Here is a 12,309-nt window from a genome sequence, read left to right on the forward strand (position 1 = left end):
AAGAATAAGTAGCTTCGGTAAGTTGACTGTCTCAAGGGCAAAAATACTCAAAAATATGTAATGAATGCAAAGAGGTTTTCAAACATCACAATTCATATCCATACTAATATATCCGTCGTCTTTGTCTCCTAATACATCACATCCTCCTGACTCTATATTTGCTTTTTTTTTTTTTTAACAGTAGTGAATATAGGTTCTTCCATCAGTCCCATGGCTTTGGAAGTCGTAATTGCTCACGAGTCTCGGGATGCAGTAAATTCATGTCACAACACAAGTTGAATCCCAAAGCAGAGGAATTAATTATGATGTTTTCTTTTCTATTCATGGGTACGTTCCTAAATGAGCCATGTTCTCTACACAATGGCAGAGTAAGGTCCAATGCGCTCATAACATGGGTATAATTAGTGCAACTGCAATAAGAGATTTATGAAACAGACCTTCTCATGCCAGAGGATTCAATCTGTAATCGGACTGCTAGTCAGCCTTTTGTTAAATTAAAGCATGATGTATTCAAACAGCATATCTGAGCAGAAATGAATCTCAGACTGTCGTCTCTCTCCCTCATTATATTTATTAAGACGTCAGAAATGAATAATGAAAGGTGGTGCTATCATAGTGAATATTATTGAACTTCAAAAAGCAGCAGGCAGATTCACTTAAATCAAATCAAGTTTTTATTTCAATCCCAATTTTAACTTAATTTCTATTGTAAATGAAATCTCTTTTAGAGTGACCCCTCTAAGTCATGATCTAAGAAGCAATTAAAGAAACTTTCATACATGATACAGCTTCTGTCACGTCTGGGCTTTAATTTTATTCCTCAACAACATGTTGCCTGAGCACCGAGGCCTCTGTCAATCCAAATGAATCAGTGTCTAACTGAAACATGCCATGTGTTACCGCTCAATCCATGAGTCAATATATGACCCAGCATTTCCTGCATGAAGCTCATACTGTGAATGAGCTCAAACTGCACATAATGTGCCAGTTGAAGTAGGCACCAAGGCATTTTGAAAAATGCAAATGAGGCAGACTTTTCTCTTGTCCAAAGATGACACTGGGATACATGTAACGATGATGAATGATTTTCAATACGTTTGAGTAAAGTAAAGCAATGTAGAGGAATGACAGATCTTTCCAACATGAGGTGACTTTCATCAAGTGAACGCAGTACCAAACAAAGCAAAATGACTGATTCCAAACTTTTTGAACAGTATTGTATTGTAGTATAATACATATTATTTTATATAGTAATGTAAATATTATTGTTTTATACAGTGGCATACATTATTGTATGTGTTATTTTACAGTAACTTGCAACTATTAATAGATTATTATGATAATTTAATACCATATGGCAGTGGTTCCCAATTCCAGTCCTCGTGAACCACTGCTCTGCACATTTTGTATGTCTCCCTTATTTGACACACCTGAACCAGATCATCAGCTCATTAGGAGAGACTCCATGAACTGAACTGAGTGTGTCAGATAAGAGAGACATACAAAATGTGCAGAGCAGTGGGTCACGAGGACTGGAATTGGGAACCACTGCCATATGGAACATAGTAATTTATTTTGTAAAGTCCATAAAAATGGTACAACTTCAAAGAAGTGGTGTTTTTCTGGTTCTGCTGGAAGTGCTGAGGACACTGCTTTATTAAAGCGAGGTCTGAGAATTACATCAGAGAGGTCAAAAACAGAGAGAATGTCTGAAGGAGTATTCACTTCTTTATGGCAGCTAGCGCTCAATGGAAAAGCTCAAACTGCGGTGGCCTCTGAGGGCCATTCTGTGATCAGACAGTTATGTATCAATGCTCTTCTGAATTTAATGCAAGTCTCTCTCCCCAGACAGACTGTTCTTTCCTTGTGACAGTAAAGACATTTATAATGTAACAAAACTTTTCTATTTCAAATAAATGCTGGTCTTTTTACCTTTCTATTCATCAAAAAATAGTCGCGGTAGGACGGCAAAAATCGGTAAAAATATGTGACACAGAACAGATCACGTTAAAGACGTCCGCTCAAATTTCATTTTGGAACTATTTTTCAACCATGACGGGACATGTCGGAGGGATGTCTTTTCAACGGTCATTAAACGTCCAAATGTTTGCAGGGGAGTAATGGCTGCTGAAAATTCAGCTTTGCCATCACAGGAATAAAATATAAAATGCATTTTAAAATATATTACAATAGAAAACAGTTATTTTACATAGTATTAACATGTTGCAATGTTACTGTTTTTACTGTCTTTTCGATCAACCTAATGTAGTGTGACTAAGAGACTTTAAAAAACATTTAAAAAATCTTACAAACCCTGAATTTTTATATAGATCTATTGTAGTGTTGTATAATATGAAAACATACACACACATACATGCACAAGAGGGGCCCTATTTTAACGATTTGTAAAGCAAGTGCCTTTGTGGGCGGATCTCGGGCAATGTTGCTATTATACCGGCGGGATAAATTACTCTTGCGCCCGACGCAAATCTAAAATGGGTTGGTCTTAAGTAGCTACATTACTCATAGGTGTGGTTTGGGCGTAACGTGAAATAAACCAATCAGAGCGTCATCTCACATTCCCTTTAAAAGCAGGCGCACTTGTTCCATGGCGGATTGCTATTATGATGGCGGATTTGCCAGGCGCACGCCAGGAGCGGTTCACAGCCGAGGAGACCGACGTTCTCATCAGGGCCGTAAAGGACTGAGAAGTGACATTGTATCGGGATGGGAGAAATCCACCCAAATTAGCTTCGGTTAAACAGGCGTATAATAATTTGGGTAAATGTGTAAGCTAGATTTATGCCTATTTTTTCACATCTTCATGGACACCACAATGATTTCCCTTGTGTGGAATATTTTTCCTTGTAATTGGGTTTGCAAAAATGGGAACTGCTGCGTCTGTGTAGATGAGAGAAGCAAAGTGTATGCGCGTTGTGCACACGCTACATTATGGCCATGCATGCACCCTTAAAATAGCATCTGAATAATGCGCCACTGACTTTAGACTAGGTTTTTCCTGGTCTGTGGCGGAATTGTTTTCTGAAACTGCAAAATAGCACCAGGGAACGTTTGCGCAGGAACACGCCTCCTCTTTTCGCTGAACCGCCCCCGGGAGCACAAAGTTCATTCCCTAATTTACCGACGTGCATCTGTGGAGGAAAAAGTCTGCTGTGTGTCGGGTGCAAAATAGGAATGATACATGCGTCGGTGTACAAAGTCAATTGCGCTGGGTGCAAAATAGGGCCTGAGGAGTGAAAACATAAAACATTGAGATGAAATTCCCTAAAGGCAAAGAGTGTAAGAGGGTGTTCAGACTGAGACAGTGTGGGAAGAGCTGTATGTCTGCTAGTTCTTTCTTTCTTTCTTTCTTTCCCTTTCCAGTCTATTCCTTTAGTCCTGTGGGTCTGTATTGAAGTAAGAAGTTGGTTTTGAAGCTGGTCTGTGTGAACGATGGTTATAGACCTTGGAGGCCCCCCACCCCCAAATTATATACAATATCCCGGAAATCGTGAGAGAGAGCCTGTTTCCACCTGGAAAGATGCGTTTTCGGTGATCCGATCACAAGTGGTCGGCCAAGGTGTATTACCGTTACACCTGTCACGCGTTTCAAATGCGTCTTCTGTGACCACTCTTTTTTTGTCACACTCAACTATACATCACTTTCACTTTCGGCACACAAATGCTATTGAATGAACGAACCTGTGAGACTTATGCGAATGATATAGTGGAACATAATTTATTTCTTTTTTATTAGGAAGGGTATTGTGCCATCTCCCGCGAAATGTGTTTTTGCAGGGTGTGATGTTTGCACACGCATACCCAATACAAACACATGGGCATGACTTGTATGATGTATCACTAATAATCATCTTAAATATTACTAATCACTAATTAGTGATAAAAAATAAATATCACTAATAGGCTAATGGCTATTTGAGTGAGGAGATTCAATCTCTGATTTTTAATAGAGCAAAACAGAAATAAGTACTGGCTATATAAGAGGATTTTACGGTAGCCTACTAATATTTAACTTTAAATTATGAACCATTTATCATATGTAATGCCAAAAGGTAACCACAAGATAACTGTATAGCCCTATATAAATATAGATATATATACATGGCTTTGTACATTGCTTTCAGACATAATAATTTAATTGTATTAGGTTTTGCATTTGGATATAGCTTATATTTATACATTATTAGAGACTACTTTTTGTCAAACTTGAGGTTGTTTTTGTTTTTTGTTAATTTGAAGTGTCAGTTTTAGCATAATTTACAGTCAAATCTGGACACAGAGAAAGCATTTTGTTACTCGTCATCATACTAGTTTATAGCTTGATCAGTCAAACGAATGTAATCAGAATATTGACACAATGCGAGATCTGGTCTGTGGTCTCTCCTGTTTGAAAAACTCAGCAAATCAGTAATTTTGATGAATAGAAAGTTAAAAAGTACCATGCCAATACAGTATTTTTACATAGCAGAATTTAGTAGAATTTACAGGCAACAATGGGCATCAAATAAGGCAGTGATTGACAGCACTCTAATCTAATGGCATTGGGCATAGTCTGATTAGGCCTTCCTGTTCTTGACAAGCGCAAGTTTAGAAAACGAGCGTTCCGCTTTTCGGTGCTGTAAATACATTTATCCTTTGCTGAAACTTCCTCTTCGTCATGGAGAGAGCAGGAGCGTAAGCTTGCAAGCCCGAGCACTTTGAAAATAAGGAGAAAGGTGTTTTAGACGTGACATGAGACCTATCCCTAAAATCCGTCATGTGCGCTGTGCACTCGTCAATTGTGCTCGTCAAAATCCTCCGCCCAGTAACTACTGTAATTAGGCTACTAGTATTGTAGAAATAGATTCATAATAAAATATTTGTAAAAACTGCTGAACAGAGGCCCCTGATCACGTAGGGCCCTAGACTGCAGCCTTTGCGTTAATCTGCCCCCGACTTGGAGACTGTCATCACAATTAGCAATCGGCACAGATCCATTCTAAGATGCCTGTAACATTGATTTCCTTTTTGTGAACTACTTCATCAAGGTCCCCGTATAGACATATTAAAGCACAGCCACACAAACTCTCCAGCACAGACAGACAGCTGAGGTATACGGGGCGGTGAGAGAGGAAAAGTAACGGCGTACATGAGTCTGTATGAGTGATGGTGCTGATGATGAGTGTTGCGGTGCTGTGCTGTGTGTCTCCCGCGGAAGATGAAATTCAATAGTGCTGATAGGGAGATTTCTGCTACGGCACTTTGAGGTAGAGACTGATTAAGGCACTCATGAATCAATATGAGGTATTTGTGCTTGTTCTTAATAGATGGCGACGTTATTCACACCGCTGTGCTGTAAAACGAATGGGAAGACAATAAGTGGATTGTTTTTCTGTCAGTTTTTCTGTCTCCAGTGATGGGTTACGCTGCTAGGTAACCAAGTTTATGATAAAACCGCAAGTCCTCTCATTCAACAAAACACACAGATTAACTGTGCGCTGTTTCAAACCAAAAACATATTATTCATTATTATTTTTTATTAATATTAAGAATTAAAATTAATTCTATTTTATTATATTAACTTTAACAGTAAGATTTTTTGGAATTAGACATTTGCAAGATGCTTTTATACAAACAAACTTAGATGTTTTTTTTGTGTTTTGTTTTTTTATCAGTTAATTCCCTGGGAATGGAACCTATGACCAAAGTGTTGAGACAGGACCAGGATATATAACTCCATAGCTTGTAAAAGAAATGAAGAAAAAAAGATGTGCACATCATACTCAGATTAAAGTGTCAATTCAGACACTACAAATTGAGTCATTTAAATAAATCTTGGCTGGATAACTGCGACAGGTTTGGGGTCTGTTTCATTTCTAATTAAGGGGTCATTTCTCTCAGCAGCAGTAATACAGACAAAACTGTCAGATCCTCAGTATTAAAAACACATTTACGAATGAATTTAAGTTGGACAGAAAACCAAGTGACTGGTCAAGAAGTTTTAAGTGACAAGAAAAATTAAGTATAGCCTTCTTATTATCTTTCAAGACTTTAATACACATATCTTAATAACATTTATGCATGTCAGTCACAGGTTAAATATGCTTAAAAGACTGTGTTAATAGCCATTGTACCAAATGTACTTTAACTCGTGAATTAGACGGTAATCTATTGTGTCACCAACTCACCCAAATGATAAATGCACCATTAAAACCTAAATGTCATTTAATATCCAAAGGACTTATACTATCCAATCCACCAAAACAAACATGTTAATTGTGTCACTTAATAATAATAGGTCAGTGGCTTGCATATCATCTCACTCTTTTCTTTATCAAACACACATTGCAATGAATTGCAGTTGTCCACACAACCATCTAATTAAGTTTTCTTTTTCTAACACTTTTAACTTAGTCATTTATAATATAGGCTAACAGTGATATTTATGAATATATAGCCTATATGAATATAACTATATGATGTCAAAGTTTCATGACAACCCTAACTAGTTACTTAAATGTACAAATAGCCTACTAATTTGGAAAGCATTATAATACAATCCTATTAAAATATTATAGTGGCCATCAAAACTCAGAGTTTTAGTCATCCTGGTTTTAGTTTGCAGCTTTAAAAATGATCTAATCATATTGTTTTGCCACAGATGATATGAAATGGATTTATCAATGTGCTGGTAAAATGAAGCCATGTTTTTTATTAAAATATAGCTTTTCAATTAGGCTAATATGAATTCTCAGTTATGTAACTTTATAGTTTGCCATCTTGATTTGCCTGAAATCGCAAACTCCTCTATTCCGTGTTATAAAATCATCTACAGAGAAACAGAGGAGTGTAATACTAATGAAACGCAGTAGATATGAAATAAATGTTTTGTATTAAAACCAAGCGATTTCCAAACATAGCGTTTTGGAAGTCTGAAGAGCACCGCACAAGCTTTGGATAAGCTGTGCTTGATTTACCTGCTATTGCGATAACGCACACAGAAACAAACATACAGAAGCCGCAGATATGAACAGACTTATTGCAAACAAATACAAACTCGAAAAAAATACAAAATGAACAGTCGACTTACCCGTTTTAAGCCCATTGATTTTGCGCTGCCCTGCTCATTTTCAGCTTGGACATGTAAGTTGTGCTGCGATGCATTTGCACATTTAGGCTACTTTTATTCCTTTATCCGTATTGCTGGATGATTTGATTCCAGCATCAGACTGACTCCAGCTCATAGCTCCTTCACAACTGCTAAAGTTCCTCAGTCTTCGTGTCAGAACACCGGATCTGTTAATGGGTGTTACTGCTGCTCTCACGCGCACACTCAAGTCCCCATCTCACCCCGAGTCTGCTTGCTTAGTAATAACAGAGCATTACCATGCAGAAATACGTTAAAACTTCTCTCTCTCTCTAATTTTACGAGTTTACTAATTAAGTTATCCGAATTATGTGTAACCCATCCTGCTGAACTGCTCATTTGCGCGTGAATGTGGACGGGATGTAGAGGAGCTCTTTCCATCGAGTTTCAAAACATTAGCCTAGTTATTTAACTTTTTGTGTCACTCGTTTTGCATTACACACACACACACATGTCTCATTGGTGTAGATTTTAGCAGTTCTCATGGGCGAGTGTAGGTAATTCATCAATAAATGGAAGCATCTAGGCTAATTATATAATTATAATATACATTTTATAAATAATAACAAAAATGTCATCTATATAATATTGAAATACAGGGTGATTTTAAGTATTGTATAGCCTACTGTAAACAAATAATGTGAATTGAGCAGCTCAACTAGACTGGTTTTGACCAAAATGGTTTGGAAAAACCATATATCCATTAGATTGCATACATTTGAAACCATGAATATAAGAGCATATAAAATCTCAGTCACTCTCTCATATTTTCCTGTGAGTCTGATCTTCTGAAATGGACACAGTCTGACCACTGAGGGGAGACAGAGAAGTCGATTCTTCTATCACAGTCACAGACTGTCAATGGCCTGAAATGTCAATTTGTCCCCTCAGGTTCACATCTTTCTTTTTGTGTCCATTATCTAAAATTTTCGTCATGACACCTCGAAAATAATTCCTGATTAAGGTCTCATGACCGAAACGTTTTATTGACTTATGTGCTGTATTGGATTTTGACTTGTATCCATTCAGCTATAAATTACCTGAGAATAACCTGGGAAGAGACCTAGGGACATTTTAAATGGTTTTAAAACATCCCTTACAGCACCTTTAATGACAGACACAAAGGCACAATATTAATACAAATCTGGCTCCTGCAATGCACTTAAAGAATGAAATAATGATTCCCACGACCAGCTCAGAATAAACTGTGTATTTCCTGTTTACAATCATGTTGCTTTGCTCTGAGAGAAATCAAAATTAACAATGTATCAGGAGAGGTTTGTAATTAAGGCTGAGAGCTGATGTGAAACACGTCTGCGTGTCAGATGCTCAGCATCATACTGCTCATTATTGTTTTCTGCACACCAAACAAACTCTGAACATTATGTAAATCATCTGAGTTTAATGAGCGCGAACTGGTTGTATATTTTAATTGTGGAGTTGAAAGTTGTCTGTTTTCTCTTGTATCTGCAAAGAGGATGTTATGTGACCATACACATTTTTTATGAGAATTGGATGGCCTATCAATTTTTCATCGTTTTTGTATGCAACTTTAAAGTCTTCAAAGTGACTCAACAGTCATTCTGGTATTACTTTTGGGCAGAAAAATCAAGTCTGTCATTTGTTTAGAATCACTAACCAACATCCTTGTGAGCTTACAGTGCAAATGTAGGTATTGTCTCCCAAAAGAAAGAACCGATTCTGAACTTCTGATATAGTCATTTCAGTCTTTCTTCCTGCACAAACCTATGTAGGTTTGTAACAAATTTGCATAATACCAATGGTCTTCATTGGATGCCGCGGATAACGTCTACTTTGACCACCCTCAAACACTTAGTTGCAGTTGAGGCCTGGAAGAGTTTGATTAGTGTTGTTGACATGTCGAGAAGACGCTGTTTTCTGCGGCGCAAAAGCAAATCCACTTTGCATGAGCTTCCAAAGGATGAGGACTCAGCCTCGAATTGATACGGGAAAACCAACACTATTGTTACTGTTTATCACTGTGTATACAAATGCTGAGGAAGCCTCCGGAGCTGAAATTCAGATATGGTAATGGACGCTTTGTTTTTTGACATGCGCTGTAAGTGGTAGACCAATCAGAACAGACTGGACTATGACCAATCAGAGGAAAGGAGGGATTTAGAGAGACTAGAAAATTGAAAATTGTGCATAATATTGCAGGAGACTCCAAAACTATAGGAACCTTTAAAATAACATAATAGGTGCATTTTAATGTACATGGACAGTATTTCTATGAACTTTGCAATGGAAAATGGATTAAGCAGAAGCTGTCTCGTAAGTTCTGCAGTAACACATGTACAGTTACAAGCCCAGCTGAAGTGTTGTTTGGAAGCCGTACTGCACTAGTCCACACAAACACAAGTGACGCAAATGCAGTATTTTCTCCCGAGTGTTGCTCCTGATGTCCCGATGCCGATGGATACAGCTGACAGTGTCATAATGAGCAGCAATGCTGTGGGTTGGAGGGCTTCACTCATGTCAGATGCACAAGCTAATGACACACGGAGAAAGCAGAGTTATGTCCAAGCATATCTCATCAATCGAGTGAGTCCTGCTGGAGTACCGCGCTGTGGATGGCGTAGCCGTCTTTACATCCTCGCAGAGACGATAATGGCGTACGTTCACGCATGTGAAACAGAAAAACATGTGATGTTTAGACAGCCGTGCATTCGAGTACATGTGATTACGCACATGATTACACACAGTAGCAGTTCTGCAGAGACTGTTTGATCATCAATTATAGCTGCCGAATGGTGTGTAAGCGTCGTGTCTCTTCAGTGTCTGCTACCCGTAAGCAGTGGCATTTTTGAGGACTTCAAAATGTACCGCAGCTGAATGAAAAAGGCTTTAAAGCCCTACAGCTGAACTAATTTCTCATTCCCCAGCTCTTGCAGGGATGCTTTGTGGGTTTCGTGGCTGAACCATTACATTTCCATAGACTACATAGACTGGGTCATGAAAGATTTGGGTGTACGTTCACGCCAGGTTGTAATTACAACTTATAAACTCTGAATTTTCTAAAAGCTCTGACTTCCACCTGATCGTTGCCGATTCATAGATTAAAGTCCAAGGTTGTCATCTCGTAATCACGACATGGTGTGAACACAGCAATAGGTCTTACTGTGAACAATTGAAATATTGTATATGTTTACTTTTTTCTTTCTTCTTTTTTACCTCAGACATCTCAAAATCCAATCAACAACTGACCTGCCCTATATTTTGTTTCATTTTCGTTAATCTGCTTCACTCGGATGTCCGTCACAATACAAAAGAAAAGATCTGTCCCTACAAAAAAGCACTTCCTTGCTTAGCTACTGTTCGCATGCTCTTTGCTTACTGCTCCGCACTTTGCTCTATCGCTTTTATATTTTATCTCCTTTTATCTCCTAATTTTAGCAGAATTTTTTATCCGACCAGCCTCCCACTGAAAGCCATCAGCTTACATTCCGGAGAAGGGAGAACACAACTGCCTACATTCAAAAGGATATGAAAGAAAATGCCTTTTCTGGTTCAAGAATCTACTTGCTGCACAAACTGCCACAGACTTTTACAAAGGATTGCAGTTCTTGAAACAAAGTTACTTGCATGACCACCAAACCAGACGGAACACACAACAGAACTTCGTCATGGATGCCCTCAGCATTCAGCTGGTGAGTCCCATGAATCTAGTGCTCCTCGACAGGCCATACTGAGTGTAGAGAAACAAGCCGTAACTGATCAACATCGATGGCACAAACAGGGAGTGAGACCCAAAGGCACCCGAGACATCAGATTGTCTCGAGCATCACATATTTCCTACCACCGCCTATACATCTTGAGAACAGATTTGAAGTATTAAATGAATGTGGGTGAGGAATCCCCAAATGTGATGAATGTGATCGAACACAGACCGAATCAGCCAGTAGCTAACACTGATTATAACTGGCGCTCAGCTCGCAGCCGAGCCCAGGACTCTGATAGCGGGTGACTCCATAATCAGAAACATTAGTAGCAGGACTACAGCTACGTGCTGCCTTCCACATGCAACAGTTTCTGATGTAAACAGGGAACTTCAGAACATTCTGATGAAACATAAGATTGTAAATCGACTTATCATTCATGTGTGGAAGAATGGTGTTTGCAAAGAACAGTCAGAACTCCTTAAGAGTGATTCAATTAACTTTTTGAAACACTTAGAAGACTGAAAGTTCAGCCATTCATCAGTGGACCACTCCCAGCAAGGTTTTCAACAAATAGGTTTTCATGGTTGCTTGGGCTTAATAAATGGCTGCAAAAAACATGCAACATGAAGGGAGTGAACTTCATTGACAACTTCAATCTTTTCTGGAGTCAGAGACAACTGTTTAAACAGGATGGCCTCCATCCAAACAAACTTGGTGCAAGAGTGCTAAAGGACAATATCTACTTCTCCCTCCATCATCCTTCTGCAGTGTGTGCCAATCCACTCAATCCGGAATGGCACACACACACCTGGACAGAGAATGAATGAACACAGGACTTAATTTCAGCACCTGAATGGACATGCGGTTGACAAGGACAATGATAACACCACGCAGCCACAACAACCTCTGCTCAATCTCAGCTGAGCCCTGCCAACAGAGCTCACCACAGACTGTGACATATTAGAACTGCTCCAAGATTCAGCACCCAAGGACGACTTTCTGGAAAACAGCCAGGGAAGCCAGGACAACATATTACAGCCTCCGGTAACACCAGAGCAACAGCCCCTCTCACCAGACATGTTATCCCTCTCTCCAGCATCTCCACTTCTATACTTCTCAGAGAAAATGGAGGAACTGGTGTATGCTGGAACTAAACTATCCCACTCCATTGCTGCAAGCCCACAGATATCAACCAAAAAGCGTAGAGCCCCGCAACCACCAAAGCCTATGGGCCCAGCTCGCCCCTCGTATGTGTGTGTGGGTGGGGGGGGTCAAGGGGGTCTTAATACTGTCAAGTTAGCACTTTAAAAAATTTGCTCACTTAAAAATAAATCACTTCTAGTCAACAACTTAATTTTATGTCAACCTGCATTTTATGCTTCTAAATGAAAAATGGCTAGAGGACAACTGCAATGCAACAGTCTTACTGTAAATGAAACTGCCCCATCTAACTTTACTTTTATGAGTGTCTGCAGAGCG

The 12,309-nt window shown here is 38.9% G+C and overlaps 1 protein-coding gene across 1 annotated transcript in view; it reads right to left on the reverse strand.

Annotated features, from left to right (window-relative positions):
- Positions 1 to 7,402, reverse strand: part of kcng2 (potassium voltage-gated channel, subfamily G, member 2) — a 40,886-nt gene extending 33,484 nt beyond the window's left edge. The window contains exon 1 of the mRNA XM_084423635.1: positions 7,091 to 7,402. The gene's annotated coding sequence lies outside the window, so the exon portion shown is untranslated. The remainder of the gene's footprint in view (positions 1 to 7,090) is intronic.
- Between the last annotated feature and the right edge of the window lie 4,907 nt (positions 7,403 to 12,309).

The sequence above is a fragment of the Rutilus rutilus genome (assembly GCF_951802725.1).
Source record: "Rutilus rutilus genome assembly, chromosome: 11".
In the NCBI taxonomy this organism is placed as follows: Eukaryota; Metazoa; Chordata; class Actinopteri; order Cypriniformes; family Leuciscidae; genus Rutilus; species Rutilus rutilus.